This window comes from Protopterus annectens, chromosome 16.part0 (assembly GCF_019279795.1).
Source record: "Protopterus annectens isolate FY-2018-M chromosome 16.part0, PAN1.0, whole genome shotgun sequence".
In the NCBI taxonomy this organism is placed as follows: Eukaryota; Metazoa; Chordata; order Ceratodontiformes; family Protopteridae; genus Protopterus; species Protopterus annectens.
This window is the reverse complement of record NC_056750.1, coordinates 257,667,972-257,687,508: the sequence shown is the minus strand read 5'-3', so window position 1 is coordinate 257,687,508 and position 19,537 is coordinate 257,667,972.

Sequence of the window (19,537 nt, the reverse complement as noted above, 5' to 3'; positions counted from 1 at the left end):
TCTGCTATGACTGGTGCAAGGTACCTTTTGTGCATGATAGGCTAATCTATGATTTTCACCAATTAAGTTCAATGAGGAAAGTTTCAGATGGTATACTTTTAAAGAACTTCTGACACCTTTAAAGGAACCCTTATTTATAATTTATTCCATTACGTGGTGCACTGTAGATGATGAAGTTACAACACATAATATGAAATAGAAAGCCTGTATGTTGTCTTGTCTTGTTTTCCATTTGCTTTATTTTCTCTTGTCTTTCATGCCGTCACTTTGCCTGTCGTTTCAGAATGAAGCTGTGTGGCATACAGATCAGGGTTTTCATTGCATTGACCTTCGCCCTTGTGGTTAGGGTCATAGCTGAAAATGGTCCATGCATCAGTCTACTTACCCAATTAGGAAATAATAGATAAAAATGTAGCTCTCTGAGTAAATAAAATTAAGTTATATCTCCAAATATGAAGACAGTTACTTATGTTGTAGTTCTAATGCTCTAGTAATTCATATAGTCACCACTGTATTAAGGCATTTACTTACATTAGCTTAATGACAATATATTTTATAGGCAGTATGTCTCTCTTATGGCAGAAGTTAGTGTAGTAATACAGTAGCTTGCATATCAAAGTTGATGCTAAGGTATTTGGATAGCACCACTGCATGCTCTTTCAACTTACAGTCCAACTCAGCAATTTGCAACACTGCGACTGCAATGGCACTTATTGGAATATTTGCACCGAGTCATGCAACTCATGGGACAGTGATATGCCAAATGTGTTATTCAGAACTAGAAACTGTACAGTACTGATATATCTAACACAGAGTTTGCAACACTAAAGCACAGTAATGTGAATGAGAGCCAGCAGTCATTAATAACAAGTCATACTGAGAAAACTGCATTCATCCAAGCCATAAACAACACAACATGAAAATTGCATCCACAGCAGTTGATTAGTACAAGAACATATGAGGCATGGGCATTGTGATGTCCCTGCACTGGACCAGTAATTAAGGAGCCTCAATCCTCATCACTGGTAACAGTGAGGGAGGTACACAATGGGAGGATGACAAGTACACACACGGTAAAGTGCAATTTCCCTTAAGAGCACACAGAGGTCACAGTCAGTTTGGGGCTGGATTCTCCTCCTTTCTCCAGATCCCCAGTAAGACTCCCCACTGGCACAGCTATAGGGTTAAGATCTCAGCTGAGGGGCCAAGCCAAGACCTCCAGTACCTTCTCTGCCCAACCAGTGCTTCCTGTACCTGCCCAAGTAGCTGACACACACACACACACACACACACACACACACACACACACACACACACACACACACACACACTTTGAGATTTTATTTATATACAAACACACATCTGGAGAAGGCTAGCACAGGTTTACTAGCTATGGCCTTCTGCCCAAACTCTAAGGTAGTTTTCACTGCCCCCAACCCCTACTTATCAGCTACTATAAGGCCCTTACAAAGGGTGTCCAATCGTACTGTGTAATGTTACTATTATCCAAATGGTAGTCTGACCAAGAGCAAGGCTATTGGATTGGCCTGTACAGTGCCACCAAATACATATGCAAGTACTCTAAGAACTTAAATATGTCTCACAAGTATCAGCCACAAAAAGGTTTAAATATATTTAATAATAAATAATAAAAGAACAAGACAATACTCAGTACAGCAACACAGTAATATCATAGCTCAAAATCACAGGAAGTATTTAAAATAACATTGTATGACAATCTCAGATGAATACAGAAAACATCTAAACTAATCTTTGCTATATTCCTATCTATATCTTAAAGAGATACTATGCCCTAAATCTTACTTACAGCAAGGCAAGTGCAGATAAGTGATGATGATGAGTGGATGTTCTTGGTAGGTCCAAGACAAAATACAAAATGCACAGTCTGTCTCTGAGAGAGTTCTTATATTAATATCAAATATTACTGCTGGGTTATCTTGGATGACATCACTTTTTGCCACCTGACTTTAGTCCTCAAGCTAAACCCCCTTTTATCAGAACTAACAGAATTTACCATCTGTGTGTGAAAAATACATACAGTATCTCTCAGATGTTTAAAGATCTTGGAAGTCGTAAAACAATAAAATGCTTATACATTTTAAACCTAGTAATTACTTCTGTTCAAGACAACACAAAAAACTTCTAGCTCTAGACATTGTGTCTGCTACACTGAAACTAAGAGATAGCTTCTCTTGCTTATGGACCAGCTATAAAGTAACTTATATTTTTTTGAAGTTTTGCAAGTTAACCCTTTTATGTTCTAGTTTCTAATGTTAAAGCATACATTTGCACAGGTATATAGTTTATATGCATTTCTGCTCTAAGTCAGCAGGGCATGCTGTGGTTACATTTTACCTCAGTACATAGCTTACAGTTATGTATAAATCATATCAAAATTTACAAATGACATAGAAAATATTACAAAATTCAAGATAGCTGGGCTGGCAATATTTCCCTATACCACAGGCATCATAAAGATAAATCAGTTGTCCCAAGTTGCATTAACATAGGCATCATTTACATCAGTTCATTATCAGCACAGACCAATACCTGCCCACTCTTCTGAGAGTTCATCCACAGCAGGCCTTCAGAATGATGGCAGAGGAGAATGTGGTATATGGGAAAAAGCATTATGCATGTTGTCAAGGATCAATGTCTATGAGAAAGTAGTCCCTTTTGAATAATAATCCTTGATTACAAGAAAGTTAATCTATATAAAAAAAAAGCATGAATGATTAGATGTAATGACTTAGCATTATCTAGTCATCATATCATGATAATATGGCATTAGCATTATCTGACCATCATGTCATGATAACATCACACAGCAATTGCAATTCAGAATCTTGCCATGTACATGTTTTAACCTCTTACAGTATCTTAGCAATCTTAGGTAAATGAGAAAAAACCCACAGGACTTTTAGAGCTTCCTTACATCATGCAAATGTGTTGTATTTATACTATTAGCTTTTATATCTCTCAGTCTTCCATTTCCAGTATGTGAGACACTGTCTGTCATAATGTGGAACAAATGGGAAAAATGTGGAACAATTATTAATAGTTTACTAACAACTTCAACTAGGAAGCTCACAAGTGGTTAAACTGTATTTGTCTACACTCATAAAAAAGTCCTTTTGATGAATTAGTATGATTCCGTATTATTCACCATGAACATCAATTAAAAAGTTCTTAACACAGAATATTAGACATACCCTTCTAATGTTGAACAATGAGGGACATGGCCTTTTTAAGACTTAAAATAAGGAGTGTTCTTTGTAATGATGCACACTTGAATGGTATGTCAACTATGTATAATAATTTAACAGGCTGCAGCTCATGATTTGCAATAATAGTAACATCCCTTGAAGTCTTGAACATTTATGGTATCATTCCACAGTAGCCCTTTTACCATAGTCATGGAATTTTGACAACCATCTATTCCTGTATGCAGTTTTAGGCTTTAGGGGACTGGTGGTCATGTGATTTAAAGGATGATGTTTTCAATGTAATTGATGAAGTTTTCACTAAGAATACAAAAGCGCTTACCTATTTTAACCAGTGCTGAATAAAAGCAGCGTTTAGTTTTATCCATTTGGGTTTAATGACTTTATTTTAATCAGTTCTGGTTCTTACTAGTGCCATGTTCTGATATTTTTTTTCAATACATGTGTATATTTAAATTACATTACTCTGGTTCTATATCAGTATACTTTCTGTTACAACTACTTTAAGCTTACATGCATACACTTTTTTACCATCACTCAGCACTCACATATCCCCTGTATTGTCTTGCTATGGCTTATTGTAGTCCTTCCTCCATCTCTCTTGTGTATAATAAGTACCAACTTTATTGCATCAATATAATTTGACAGCTTGGTAGAGTTTATTTTTTCTTTCTTTCATTTCAGAGTCTGCAGCCACTACATTTGACCCCAGTATTGCAGGAGATCTCTCACAAAGTTCTACATTTACAAGTTTACTGGGAGTTTTGTCATTGTTTCATGTAAGCATATTTATCATGAAGAACCTTGCTGCATATTAACTTTAATCAGTTAAATACATGCCTGCTCTGTGAAATAGTAGGACCCCTTACTAAGCTAACCACTGTCTCCTTTTGCCTGACCAGGAGACTTTACTGAATATGTGTTTTACTTGTATCTCTTTGTTAATTGGTTTGTTCTGGCTATAAAGTGATTGCTCTCAGTTTTAAATTAACCTATAATTAACCTGAGGGTAGGAGGCCCACTACACTTCCCTACCCTACCCCCAATTCCCACCCACCCCTCTTATTCTGATATAATTTCTACATACACATTTCACTTTTGACTCTTTTCCAATCACCTTACTACTTCTATGCATACACTTCTGTTTTTTTTGTTTTCTACTTCTTTATCTTTATTTTTAATTTTAGCCCCACTTCCAAATATCTTTCCCCCTCCCATACCAGTTTGCACTATAACCATTTAAAATCACACCCGCCCCAATAGTAGCTATCTATTCCACACTGTATACTTTTCTTTTCACAAACAAACCCTCACTTTTCTTATTTTGATATCATTATAATCTAGCCTTTAATACCCTTCTATTCCTTACATTCCAAAGAAGATACTAGGACAACCTACTAGGGCAACCTACCACTGTTCTTTTATAAATGTATACTTCCTTTAGTTCCACTTCCTGCAGACCCCCTCCAATTTCAACTACCCTCCAATCAGTGTACTGCACAACATCTCCCTTCCCACACCTCACCCATATTACTCTAACCACGCACCCCTTTTTCTACACTACTATCTCACAGTATTTTCACTTATACTCTACCACCTATAAATGCTTCACTTCCAACAGCTCTAATTCCCCCTCTACATCCATTTAAGCTATCTCACTCTATACCACTCTATACCAATCATGCTGTTTTACTCATGCCTCTCATTTCTCTTCCTTCTTTTCCTTTCTACCATAACAACTCATCCAGCAACACTACTACAAAAGCATACCTCAACTATTACCTCAACATCACTACACAATCTCCTCCACCACAAGCTTCTCCCATATAACCCCCAACACTGATCTCTATACTGATCTTCTTCTATTCCTACCCTAAAGTCCTCAATACTACCCACTGCAACCTCAAACTAATACAAATACCCAAGTTACTTAAAACTCTTAAAACAAACATATGTTCTTTCATGGTCTTAAAATTGTGCAGGAGCATTCACCCCAACCCAGGTCCCATTCCTACTACACAGACAAAAAATAAATAAATAAAACTTACCTTAATATCAGAAGTATGTGCAATAAACTGATACTCATTCATGCCTGGTTAACATGCTCTAACCAATACATCTTTGCTATAACAAAAACTTGGCTAAAAGCAGAAATAAAATATATGGAAATTCTTCCCCCTGATTTCAACATTATCAGCATAGACAGAGCACATAAAAAGGTGGTGGAATAGCCCTAAGTACTCTCAAAACTTAAATACCTCTACACCAACGAGCCACAATGAAAGGTTTAATTATGTTAAATAATAAAGGTACAAGAAAATTATATATATATATATATATATATATATATATATATATATATATTCACAGTGACATCAGAGTTCAAAACCACATGAAATATTAAACATTGCTGTACAGGCTCAGACAAATAAAGAAAACAAAATCTAAACTAAGCCTTGCTATATTCCTGCTGTAACTAAGAGAGTTGTACTGTTCCCCAGAAACTTACTTCATTAGAGGAAGGCAGATGTGCGGTAAATGGGTCTTCTTGTTGTCAGGTCCAAGACAGAATACAGAATGATCCGTCTCACTAAGAGATTTCTCAAATTCATATCTAAAATATTACTGCTGGGATAGCTTGCAGAATGGCATCATTTCTGGTCATCTGACTTCTAGTTCCCAAGCCAAAACCCCCATTGCTGAATCTGGCAGTATTTAGCATCTACCTCTAAAAATATACAGAAAAGGGCTTTTCCTCAGATCTTTGGCAGATGCTGGAAGTCATAAAATAATTGCATTCCTTCATCTTCAAAAGTAGCAATTAGTTCACTCTAAGGACAATACAGAAAGATTCCTAGTACATACTCTGTGTCCCTAGCTGCATTGAAAACTTGAGAGATAACTTCTTTATTGCATAGCCTATAAAAGTAATTTAATTTCAGATATTTTTCAAAAGTTTAATGGACTGAGGGTAACCCTCCAGTTTCCTCTGTTAAGCATATACATTTAAACAGTTACAAAAGTGCAGGTACATTTATGTTCTCTTCTAGTAGGGCACACTGTGGATAAATTTTAAGCACAATCACTTTACAAAATACCTTTTCAACACAAACACGTGTACAGAGCAGTTTGATATACACATGATATGCAGTTCTAATAAATTTGTAACACAATTGTGACAAAGGGAGATACTGCCAGCATAGCTATCTGGAATTTTGTAAATAATTTTATGTCATTTGTAAATATCAACATGACCTATATAAGATGCTTCTGTTACAAATGTATTAGAACTGTATATCATATAAGAGGGTTTGTACAGACGTGTGCTGAAGAGTTATTTTGTAGAGTGCCTGTACTTGAAATGTATCCATAGTGTGCTCTACTGGAAGAGAACAGAAATGTACATGCACTATTGCAACTGTTTAAATATATATGTTTTAACAGTGAAAAGTGGAATATACAGGAGGTTAACTTCAGAAAAAATAACTGAAATTAAATTACTTTATGGCTAGGCATAAAAAGATGTTATCTTTCAGTTTCAGTGCAGCAACATACATGATGTCTATTCTAGGGAGCTTTCTCTATTGTCTTTAAGGTGAAATAATTACTACTTTTGAGATGTGAAGGTATGTAATTGTTTATGACTTCCATCATTTGCCTAAGATCTGAGGTCTATGTATTTTCACAAGTAGATGCTAAATGCTACCAGCTGCAATCAATGACTGTTTTGGGCCTGGGAACTAGAAGCCAGATGACAAGCAATGATGTCATTCTGCAAGTTATCCCAGCTTTAATATTTGAGATATTAATTTGAGGAGTCTCTTAGTGAGACACAGCAGTCTGTATTCTGTCTTTACCCGACAACAACTAGAAGATCCATTCACCACATTGGCCTTGCTCTGATGAAGTCATTTATTAGGGAATATTATATTTCTCTTAGTTATAGTCAGAAATATTGCAAATTTTAGTTTAGATATTTTTCTTTATTTACTTGAGACTGTCCTGCAATGTTGTTTAAAATATTTCCTGTGATTTTGAACTCTGATGTCACCGTAAATATATACTGAGTGTTTTCTTGTTCTTTTATTATTATTAAATATATATAAACCTTTCATTGTGGCTGATCTGTTTAGAGATATTTAAGTTCTGAGAGTACTTGCATATTTATTTGGTGACACTGTGTAGGCCACTCCTAATAGCCTTGCTCTTGGTCAAGCTACCATTTGTATTAATAGTAACATTACACAGTAAGATTGGTCACCCTTTGTTAAGGGCCTTAAAGTAGCTGATAAGGAGTTGGCAGGTGGCAGTGATAACTACTTTATAGTCTGGGAAAAGGGAGAATAGCTAGTAAACCTGTGCCAGCCTTTCCCAGGTGTGTGTGTGCGTGTGTGTGTGTGTGTGTGTGTGTGTGTGTGTGTGTGTGTGTGTGTGTGTGTGTGTGTGTGTGTGTGTGTGTGTGTGTGTGTGTGTGTGAGTGTGTGCGTGTGTGTGTGTGTAAATCAAACCTCTAAGAGTGTGTGTGTCAGCTACATGGACAGAGACACAAAGTACTGCTTGGACAGAACGGGTGCTGGAGGGCTTGGCTTGGCCACTCAGCTGATATCTCAATTCTATAGCTGTGCCAGTGGGGAGTGTTACTGGGGATCTGCAGAAAGAGGGAGAAACAGGCCCCAGACTGACTGTGGTCTCTGTGTGCTATTAAGGGAAATTGCACTTGATGCAGAAAGCTGCATATGGAAATACTGTGTGTGTGCCTGTTATCCTCTCAGTGTACATCCCCCACTGTTGCCAGTGGTGAGGATTGATGTTCCTTTATTACTGGTCTAGTGGTAGGCATCACAACAAGCATCTTATATAATTAATTTCATTATTCACCAATGACGTATAATTACAGAATTCCAGGTAATCGTGCTGGCAGTATCTCCTTTCATCACACACAAATAAGCAATCCTAGATGAGTATATTGAAAAGTATCAAAAACATTCCTTACAGTGGATGTAAAAAGTGCACACAACCCTGTTAAAATGCCAGGTTTTTGTGATATAAAAATATGAGACCACAATAAATAATTTCAAAACTTTTCCCACCTTTAATGTGACCTATAACCTGTAAAATTTAATTGAAAAACAAACAAATCTGTCAGGGAAAGGAGTGCACTCAAAAGTAATTGCAACCTTTGAAACAGAAAATGAAAAAGAAAAAGAGAAAAACTAGATTTGTGCACATTAGGTACACTATCAGAATTTCCCTGCCTAAAAAGAAAAAGTGTAACAAAAGTGTTCAGTTTAAAATCTAAAGTACCATTTAATGTGGAGCCATCAAAATGATTAATGTATACTGAATCACCTAAAGTATGTTCTTTAGAACATTATAAGTTACTGCTAAAAGAAGTAAACGGGCTTTTAACAAAGATCATAGGTTCATAGGTGTGTACTAGGCTAATAGCCCTGGGCCTTTACTAGCCTAGCTATAGGATTAACCTAGCATAGTGCCATCTGACCTTAGTTCCCAGTGCCTCTGTTGAGTAGAGCCACTGGTGTTATCCCCAGGGTGAATTTTCTGTTTCCCATCCACTCATCAACATTTCTCTTGAAGAGGGTCAGCGAGGTGCTCTGCTTGACATGTATGGGAAGTCTGTTCCATAGCATGGGCATTCTCTGGGTTATGAACCTGTCCCTCCAGCATGTTCTGTTAATTGTGGTAATGAGGTTGAGGTCTCTGGAGCATGTGGTGTGGAGTGATTGGGATTTCTTTAAATGTAGCATTTCTAACAGAGCTGGGTCAAACATGGCTTTGTAAGTCAAGCAGAGATCACCTCTAAGTAGGCAGTATGAGACAGAGAATAGTTGGAGTTTTTTGAGTCTGTCCATATAGGACAAGTGTTTAAGGTCTAGGATCCTCTTTGTGAGGTACTTTTATGGCCTCTCCAGTTGTTGCAGGTGTTTAGTGAGGTACATGCCAAATGGGGCATTGTACTGATGATTGGCTTAATGAGAGAAGAGTGGAGGGAGACAATGACCTCTATCTTCCTGGATGCAAAGCCCTTAGTGATGAGATGTGCCACACAGAAGGACTTTCTGACCACAATGGCAATGTGGTGATCAAAAGAGAGGTTGCTGTTCCCAGATCTCTTATAACGTTTTCTGTATTCAGTGGACTACCGTCAGTGTGGTAATTCATGGGAAATGGGTTTTTCCCAAAGGGGATGACACATTTTCTGGCACTGAGCTTAGACGATGGTTCTGACACCAGTTGTTGGTCACAGTGAGGCCATTCTATGATCCGCTGTGGCGACCCCTAACTGGGAAACGCCGAAAGAAGAAGAAGAAGATATATATATATATATATATATATATATATATATATATATATATATATATATATCTTTAACAGATCCTTACATGAAAAATGTTAGATAGATGAGTGACAAAATGGTTACAACATGTGATATTTCTTGAAAAGTCTTGGAAATATTGACAGTCTTCTTAACCTTCAGCTTCTAATGTTTATACATACTTTGATCTGATGTGTATTTTTGACATATCTACTTATCAGAAGTGATATCATTATATGTGACATATTCATATAGCTTGAGTTATATTGGACACTCTCATTTTAATGTATATTTCATGGATTCAGATTTCTTTAGTTGCTTTCATAATGCTTTTCTTTTTTGTTTTTACACTATATTCTAAGCAGAGATGGATAATTTGTGACTTTTGGTGTTGGAGAGGTAGTGGATGGATGGTTTAAGTTTTTAACTAAACCAGAAGCTTTATGTTTCATGTATGTGTCTGTAAATAGTTTTGGGTTTTTGAAAGTAGTGCTTAATACATGTTATACATCCATAATAAGTAAGTTTTCAGTAGATTTCAAGTCAACACGGAAGAAAGGTCTTTCAGTAAGTAACAACATACACATTATAGTCAATGGCTTATAAATGTTTATCATTAAATATTAATGGTTTGAACAATAATGTCAAAAGAGCTGGTTTGCTTAAATATATCAAAATGCATAAAGCCCGGACCATCTTTTTACAGGAAACCCATCTATTAAAAAAGACCTACAAAAATACTAATTTAATGGCTATACCATTCTGGCTGATTCATGTTTTTAGACTAAGAGAAGGGGCACTCTTATTCCATGGAAAAATACTTATACTATGCCAAGAATTATCGATACAATTTCAGATAAAGATGGGATGCTAAACATGATTATTTTGGAAATCAATAGGAAGTATTATACTTTGATTAATACATACTGAATACCAGGACTAAGTACTAAATATGTTGACAAATATCTGGACCTGATTTCTTTAAATGCAAAAGGGGAAACTATGGCAACAGGTGATTTTAATTGCCTATTATCAGGCAATGATACGTCTAAAAATGGTAAAATAAAACTAACATCTCAAGCCAAGAAGTTAAATGATTTTACAAACTATATGAACCTTAAAGATATACCTGGTCTAAGAGAACATTATTCCTTATTCTATACTCACTATTCATATCGGTTTAGTACACAAATAAACATTGATAAGGTCTTTGTATCAAATAATATATACTCAAAAATAAGTGACGTATCTATAATGACTTGTCCTCTTTCAGACCATAATGTTGTAAACTTTACATTAACTACGCATACAGAAGATTTAAGATTTCTACAGAGAATTCCTGCTTTCATAACTAAGTTAAAAGACTTTAGGGAATGAATAATTAAAGAAATAGACATGTTCATGGAAACAAATGATGGTGAAATGACTAATACTATACTATGGGACACCTTTAAAGCTTATATATATGGTAGAATAAAACCTTGGTACCTTAAAAAAGGAGAGAGTGTGACAAAGAACTTTTAGACTTACAAAAAATAGACAAGATAAAAATGGACACAAAACTAAATAACAAAGTAGCACATAACAAAATTACTAAGTTAAATCAGAAATACTTAGAAGTTCTGTATCATAAGGTAGCCATAAACCTGGAAAAATTGAAATTACAGTCTTAAAATCCTAAATATCAACATAAAATAGCAGTAAGACCCCCCCCCAAAAAAATAAACAAACAAAATCTTATTAATGAGATTAAATATAAGAGTGATGGTTCAGTTAAGAGTACATCTGACTTAATGGACATATTAAAAGTGTTCAAAAACTACTATAAAGATATAAATAGTAACACACTGATTTTGGAGACAGATAATGTAATAAATACTTTTATTCAAGAAAACATAACTACTAAGGTGTCACTGCAACAAAATAACATATTAAATAAACAAATAACACATACAGAAGTGAAAGAGCAAATAAAACATTTAAAAGATAATAAAGCTCCAGGACTGGATGGCATGATTCCTGAACTATATAAGATTTTTCCTGAATATGTAATAAAGAAAATGATGAGTGCCTTTACTATGGTCAAGCAAAATGTATAACACCACCATCATGGAAATATTCAATTATCTCCCCCATTTTAAAACAGGGTAAAGACCCCAAATCTTATGATTCATATAGGCCAATTTTGTTACTAAACACTTATTATACAATTTTCATGACTATATTAGCTAATAGGATAAAGAAAATATTACCTAATCTAATACATAATGATCGGACAGGGCTCATTCTTCATAGAAAAGTGCAAGATAACATTATTAAATTACTATCATTAATATACTTGACATAATAGCATGCAAATACAAAAAACAACTATTATCAGCCTAGACATAGAAACGGCTTTTGATTCTATTAGTTGGTCTTATCTACAAAGAATTCTGATTGGTTTTGAATTCTTATCAGATTTTGTCAACTTATTAATGAAAATTTATAGTGGGGCACAAGCTTAAGTGAAAACTGGATCATTTCTATCCTCACCACTAGAAATCCTCAAGGGAACTAGACAAGGTTGTCCTTTGTCACCATTATTGTTTGCTCTTTCAATGGAACCTTGTGCTACATATATCAGAAACAAGCAAACTATAAAAGGCTTTCAAGTTAATAAGGACTATTGTCCTAAGATGCAATTATTTGCTGATGATATGTTGTTAACATTGGGTGATATTGATGGTTCTTTGCATGATGTTATAAATACCTTAAGCAAGTTTGAAACAATTTCAGGGCTTATATTTAATCATAATAAATTCAAAACATTACTAATTAACAAAAAGATCAACAAAAAACAAAGAGAGAATAGCCTGTTTAATTGGGAGAACGATGTATTTGAATATTTGAGTGTTAGTATAAAGAGTACATGGAAAGAATTTGTTAAACTAAACTATAATAATTTAATAACCACCATTAGTGAACTTATCAAAAGATGGAATAAAATGTTCTTCGTAATAGATGATAGGCTCTCTTTAATTAAAATGATAATTTTACCTAAAATTTTGTTTTATATACAGTCATTGATACTACCCCATCCCAAAAACTTATTTAAAAAATTAGATTCCATTCTAATCAAATTTTTATGGTCCCCCTTAAAACCTAGGATTGCATATAAATGGCACATTACAGCTTGGAACAGTAATGGGATAGCATTCCCTAGCTTAGATCTTTATTCCAAATCAGTTATAATTAATGCAATATTACATTGGATCTCACCTACCTCTATATCTGACTGGAAAATAATACATGAGATTCATATAACTGACGACAGAACTATAGAAAATCAATTTAAGGAGCAATATGGAATAAGTAGAGTTCAGTGGCTTTTACATGAATTTTGTTTATTTAATAAGAAGTTTGATCATTTTTCTTATGGCACTAATCAGATATTTAATAACTTTAAAAATATAATTGAATGTAATTACAACATTAAACAATTCATATTTCTTATATTCCATATAGTATACTCCCCTGGTTGCCTAGATTATTTCAACATCAATGTGATGTAAACATTAAAGGAAAATAACTTGATATTCTGGCATCAGTTTATTGAAAATAAGAGTATTAAACCACTAAACTCTCATCTGTATAGTTTTTTTTACTCAAATGATTTTTATTTTGATGAAATAACACAATAATTGAACACATTCATAACATTCAATGACTATTTACAGTATTTACATTCAGCCTGACAAAAATGATTCAGATAAAAAAAATTGTAGTTAAATAATAAGTTAATATATAAACTATGATAGTTAGGAAGAGTTTGGTTCCATCTGTAGGGTATCAATCACATTCAAAACTTTCCTCCACAGACAACCAATGGCTTAGGAAAAGTTATTAACTCTTTAGTTCTTTTCTCCATTAGTGTGCATTTCTTCAGTGATGATAGGAATTCCTCCATTGTGGGTGCTACATTAGAGTTCCATCTTCTAGTTAAAATTTTTTGGCTTTTACTAACATTGTCCAGAACAAATACAGATCATCTTTCTTCATATTATTACTATTAACAACATTCAATAAAATTAAAGACTTTGTCAAAACAAATATATCAGTATAGATAGCTTGAAGAAAATTGTTAATCTCATTCCAATATGGTTTAATATTAGTACAGTCATAAAAAGATGAGACCAGTCAGCATTAGTGGATAGATGCCATCTCCAACATAACTTGCTGTTTGAAGGGTTCATTTGCTTTTTCTATGTAGTTTTGATAATAGTCAAGACAGTTGGTTGTTTATACACTCGTTATGGCAGTTTATAGAAAACAAAATGAACATATCAATCAACCTAGAGACTGAATCCATACCTAGTTTGATCCAGCTTATTAGGTGTCTTAAAAAGACAGATGATCAAAAATTAAGTATCTCACCTATCTATAAGATACTAAGAGAAGACACTCTAAAGTTTGACTCAGATTTTTGGAATTACTATGTAAAGATTAATGGAGAACAAATATCTGATGAATCCAAAAAATGTTATTGAAATCTAAGTATGGTACCTCTTCTTCATTATATTGGAGATTATATATATATAGAAATTTATGAATAGGAGTTTGTATACTCCACATAAAATAAATCTTATACTCAAAAACAGTGAAAATAAATGTTAGAAATGTGATGGATTACTAGAGGCCAGCTGGGTTCACATGTTCGTTGAATGTAGAAATGCTGTTCAATACTTGAAAGACTTCATATATTTCTAACTCACTAATCCTATTCAGTGTTCCTATACCTAATGTAATACCTAAATCTCAGATTTAGTTACTCTGGTCAATTCTTGCAATTTCCAGAAAAGTTACTACTTTGAACTGGAAAAGTAAACAAGATTTGATGTTTAAAGAATGTATTAATTTAGCAAAAGTTGTTTGTAAAAAAAGAACTGCAAACCATTTGTTACAGAACTCATAACATTGCTCATAAAAAAATAGCAAGGTAAAAATTGGAAAATCTTTTGAACAAATACTGATAACTTCTCATGGATAAAATGATTGTTTATCATGGATGAATGTAAATATTGCAAATAGTTTTGTTATTGTTTTATTGCATTTATTATGTGTACATTTGCATATGTTTATAATGAAAACAAAATAAAAATGTTTTTGCAAAAAAAAAAAAACATAAAAATAATTGCTAAGCTGGAAATACAGTGATAAGTGTTAAAAATCAAGCACTAAGGCCAGGGGGATCTGTTAAAGTGTGGCATCTAACTAAGAAAGCACTTAGTTTGAATGTGTAAGACTGCACTCGAAGATAATTGCAACCTTTAAAACAAAACATGAAAAAGAAAACGAGAAAGATTAGGCCCATGCACATTGTATGCACTATCAGAATTTCACTGTCTAAAAGCCAAAAGTGTAACAAAAGTGTTCGGTATAAAATCTAAAGTAGCATTTAATGTGGAGCCATCACAATGATTGATGTATACATGAATCACCTAAAGTATGTCCATTACAACATTGTAAGTTAGTGCTAAAAGTAGTAAACAGTGTTTGATATTTGTTTTTAAACACAATATAAGCAAGTAATATCAGCATTAATCAGTTCCATATCAGTCTTCTAATAGTCTTTTAAAGAGTGGGGCAGTTTTCTGAGATCTAGTATGCTTTTTATGAAGCAAAAATAATTAAGCCCCTGTTTTCTAAAAGAGTTCAGTTTCTGCTACCACAGTAGTTCACGTTTTTCTAAAAGATTAGGGATGTCTCCTTCCAGTTCCAAAAGTTCCACACGGTCAATAATTTGAAATTTAAAGCCAGTGTGCCTTTTGTGTAGCTGCAGGTGCCAAGCCAGTGTATTATTCTTGCACTTAGCTCAAATATCAGAAAGATGGCTAAAAATCCTACTTTTAAGTCTGTTGAGCCTTTTCCCCACATAAAATGCTTCACAGTCATTGCAGCTAGCCCTGCAAACTGGGAAGGGGGACTTGGCTAAAGAAATGATTTTAATGCTTTTATTGCTCTTAACAGAACCACCCTCTGTAACCACTCTCTTCCTCCGAACAACCTGATTATATATAAATAAGGAATGTCTGTGATGCTTTTCACTATACTCAACTAGGATTGCTTTTTGTGTGTTTCAATAAAGGATATTCCATTTTTAACTGTACTGTGGACTACCTACTATTTTCTATTTGATTATTTTGTAGCATGTATTTTACAGTTTGATTTTTATTAAGTGAACTAAGTGCATAACACAGTTTAGGAAGTGAACATCACACCCTCCATACTGCAAAGTTTCTTCATGGTTTGTTTACTCAACTTATAACTACTCCTACCAGATATAGCAAAAATAACATCCAGCACTGCAACCTGTACTGGATATTAGTCTTGAACCCTTCAAACTTTACATCCTCAGGCACACTCCCTGACTCCTTAAGTGACCACCTACCAGCCTATACTCACACGACTGTCACTCAACTCAAAAAGCAACATGAGTGCAAAACTATACACAACCTACAAAATTTCAGCAGAGGTATTTAATGAATCTCAGAAAGCTACAGACTTGTCCATCCTAAAAAAAGTCCCCTTAATGATGCAGTTGAACATTTCAAAAGCACCTTCCTAAGCATTCTTAACTCCCTATACCTTCAGTGAAAAAAATAAATAAATAAATAAAAATAACCATGCTCTATTGCTCACCAAATCATGTAAAATTTTAATGAAAGACATGGACAAAGTATGGATTGCCTAGCTAAAGAATAAAAACAATATAAATCTTCAGTTATAAAGACAACTCCGCAATCAAACAAAAAGACAAACATCACAAGATAAAAAAAAATCATACCATTTCTACATTCAAGATAACCACAACAACAACCTACAGAAATTCTGGTCCTCTGAATCGTCACTACTCAACCCAGGAAATAAAAATAATCCCAATCCATACCCCAATATATCACCACTTCAAACAGCCTCTAAATTCAATACATAGTTGATAGAGTTCATATCCAACCTATAAGTAAACCCATCTCATTCACTCCAACTCATTACTTCTACTAATACCCCAGTACTAACTTCTACACATCACACACATTACACACACTCAACCAACCACTCACTCATAACCAAAAAACAAACCATCCCCAGCTTACTTTTCAGCCCATCCCTTTATCTCAAACAGAAAAACTGAAAACTTACTCAACCTCGGCAGACAGTCTCCCACCAGAATACCTAAAGCTTGCTTCAGAGGCAATAGCATTCCCTGCTAGCATCTTAATTAATAGATCCATAGCTGAATCACTTGTCCCTAACCTAAGGAAAAAATCACGCATTATCCCTTTACAAAAAGGAGGCAACACCACTGACATCACAAAATGTTGTCCTATTGCAATCTTGTCCCCTCCATCTAAGATTCTGGAAAAACGTGTGCACCTACAATTTCTCCACCATCTTACACACAACAACCTACTTTCCCGCAACATGGATTTAGACCTGCACACAGTACATCGACAGCCTTATTATCTTTCTTGGACTCTGTCAACAAAGCCCATAACACTGGCAAACTAGTATCTGCAGTATTTCTATATTTGTTAAAAGCATTTGACGTGGTATCTCACCCCAAACTCCTTAAAAAAACTTTCCAGCATTGGCCTATCATCCTCCTCACTTCAGTGGTTTTCTAGCTACCCATCTGACAGGCAGCAAGCAGTAAAATGGCAGGGCTCTATCTCCCCATATCACATCACCCCCAAAGGTGTACCTTAAGGATCCATCCTTGGTCCATTACTATTCAATGTCTTTATCAACAACTTAAATACATCCTCCTATGAAGGCACTCTAATCCAATATGCAGATGACCCCACTACCATCTACGTATCAGACATATTAACGCACCTACAACACGTAAAACAACAAGCTTTTTCTTCCATAGAAACATGGCTCTCCAATGCTGAATTGCTACTGAACCCAAAAATAAAGCTCTTTCTCTTCACCATAGCAGCTCCAACAAAACAAACTTCAAGATCTTTTCAGCCAACAGTACTGAAATTGAATTGGTTCAGCATACCAAACGACTATGTGCCACAGTTGATGATAATCACAAGTTTGACCTACACATAGAAAACAGTATAAAAAAACACAAAAAACTAGGCATGCTATACAGGTATAAAAACTTCCTCACAGCAGCTACCAAAATTACCCTAACCAAAACCTACCGCTTGCCCTCAGTGTTATATGGGACCCCACGTCTTACTAACTTACAAACCTCCCTAAGAAAAAAAACTAGAAAGCTGCTATAACAAAATTGCCAAATTTGCCATAAACATAACCATTGTAACTCATCACTATAAAGCTCTACATTCCCTAAGATGGCTTGAACTCCCCCGCCACCTCCAATGCATACAACTTACTGTGGTATACAACATCATCCACAACCCACTAACTTGTCCTGCTCTTTGCTCGTTAATCAACTTTCATATTCCAGAATCTCAGATCTGAAGGCAAATATCTTCTCACAACTTAAAAACCAAACAACCCCCTAGGCCTAATCCTTTACTCCTGCTCTGTGACAAGACTATGGAACTCCCTTCATTTAAATATCAAAACTGCTACTAACCTCTATAAAAGAATACTTCAACAAAGCTTGGATTTGCTCCTGTATGAGCCCAGGTTGAGGTACTCTTATGCGTTTTTCTACCTCTACTATGTCTATACCCACTACTAACTTACCCTACCCTCCCTTCTTCTACACATACTGCCCTGAGATTAAAACACTGATACTTTTTTCATATCTATTCCTACTATCCCCTCTATCACACCCTACCCTTCTCTACTCGTACTATTCTATGTATTCATAATATAATCTGTTACCATATCTCATGACCTCTAGAATATTAATAAATGTTATAATAGTCATCTATTATTTAAATACTGCTGCATCTTCTTATTATCAGGCTTTCCATATAATTTGTGCTTGAACACTATGACTTTATTATGTCTGTTGAGTTTTTATTCTACAAACTAATTGTAGTTTTTCAAATTTTGTACTTGAATGTTATGACTTTATTATATCTAAGTTCTCATTCTGACAAACTAATATGTTGTTTTCATGTTTGTTCATGTTTGTGCTTGAATGCTATGACTTTATTATTTCTGTCTAGTTTTTCATTCTGTTAACTGTATGTATCTGGAGCTTTTCTCCCCAGGCCTCAGCTGAAAATGAGTACCTCATGACCCAGCTGGATTTTCCTGGTAAACAAATGCCAACTTAAATACATAAATAAATAAATAAATAAGATGAATACCTCCTTTACTGAATATTCATTAGTGCTCTAGACCTACAAGCAGTTAGCCTACCTTCTTGCAATAACAATGCACTAAAACCATATTGGTTAGCATCTATCTGCAGAGTAATAGATTGTAACGCATCATAGGATTAAATTTTTGTTACCATGGTGACCAGATGTTTAAGCATTTTTTAAAGATTTTCTTCTTTTGCATTGATAAAAAACATGCTAATTCATGGTCCAGTACCTCCTCAGTGGTACTGCTACATATGACAAGTTACAGATGCACTTGGAAAGATATTGCACCATAGCTAGAGAATGCATAAGAGATGATTTTATTATGTGACTTTTGTATGTTTACAAGTGCATTAAATTTGTCATCATCATGTTTAAGCACTTCTGAAAGCAGTCCTTGTCCCAACTCCCAGGTACTTGAGAGACATTACACAGATCTGACACCTACTTTTATTCAGCTTCAAGCATCTTTTTCTTAATTCATCTAGTAGTTAAACCAGTCATAACTTATATTCCAGCTCAGTAGCTTCCCATTCTAAAATGTCATCAATTATACTGACTACACCATGTATTCTTTCAAGTATTTCAGCTACAGCACTCCAGAACGCTTCTGAAGCTGAAGAGATTTCAGTGGAATGCTGCTGAATGGTCATGGGCAAAATATTCACAGCACA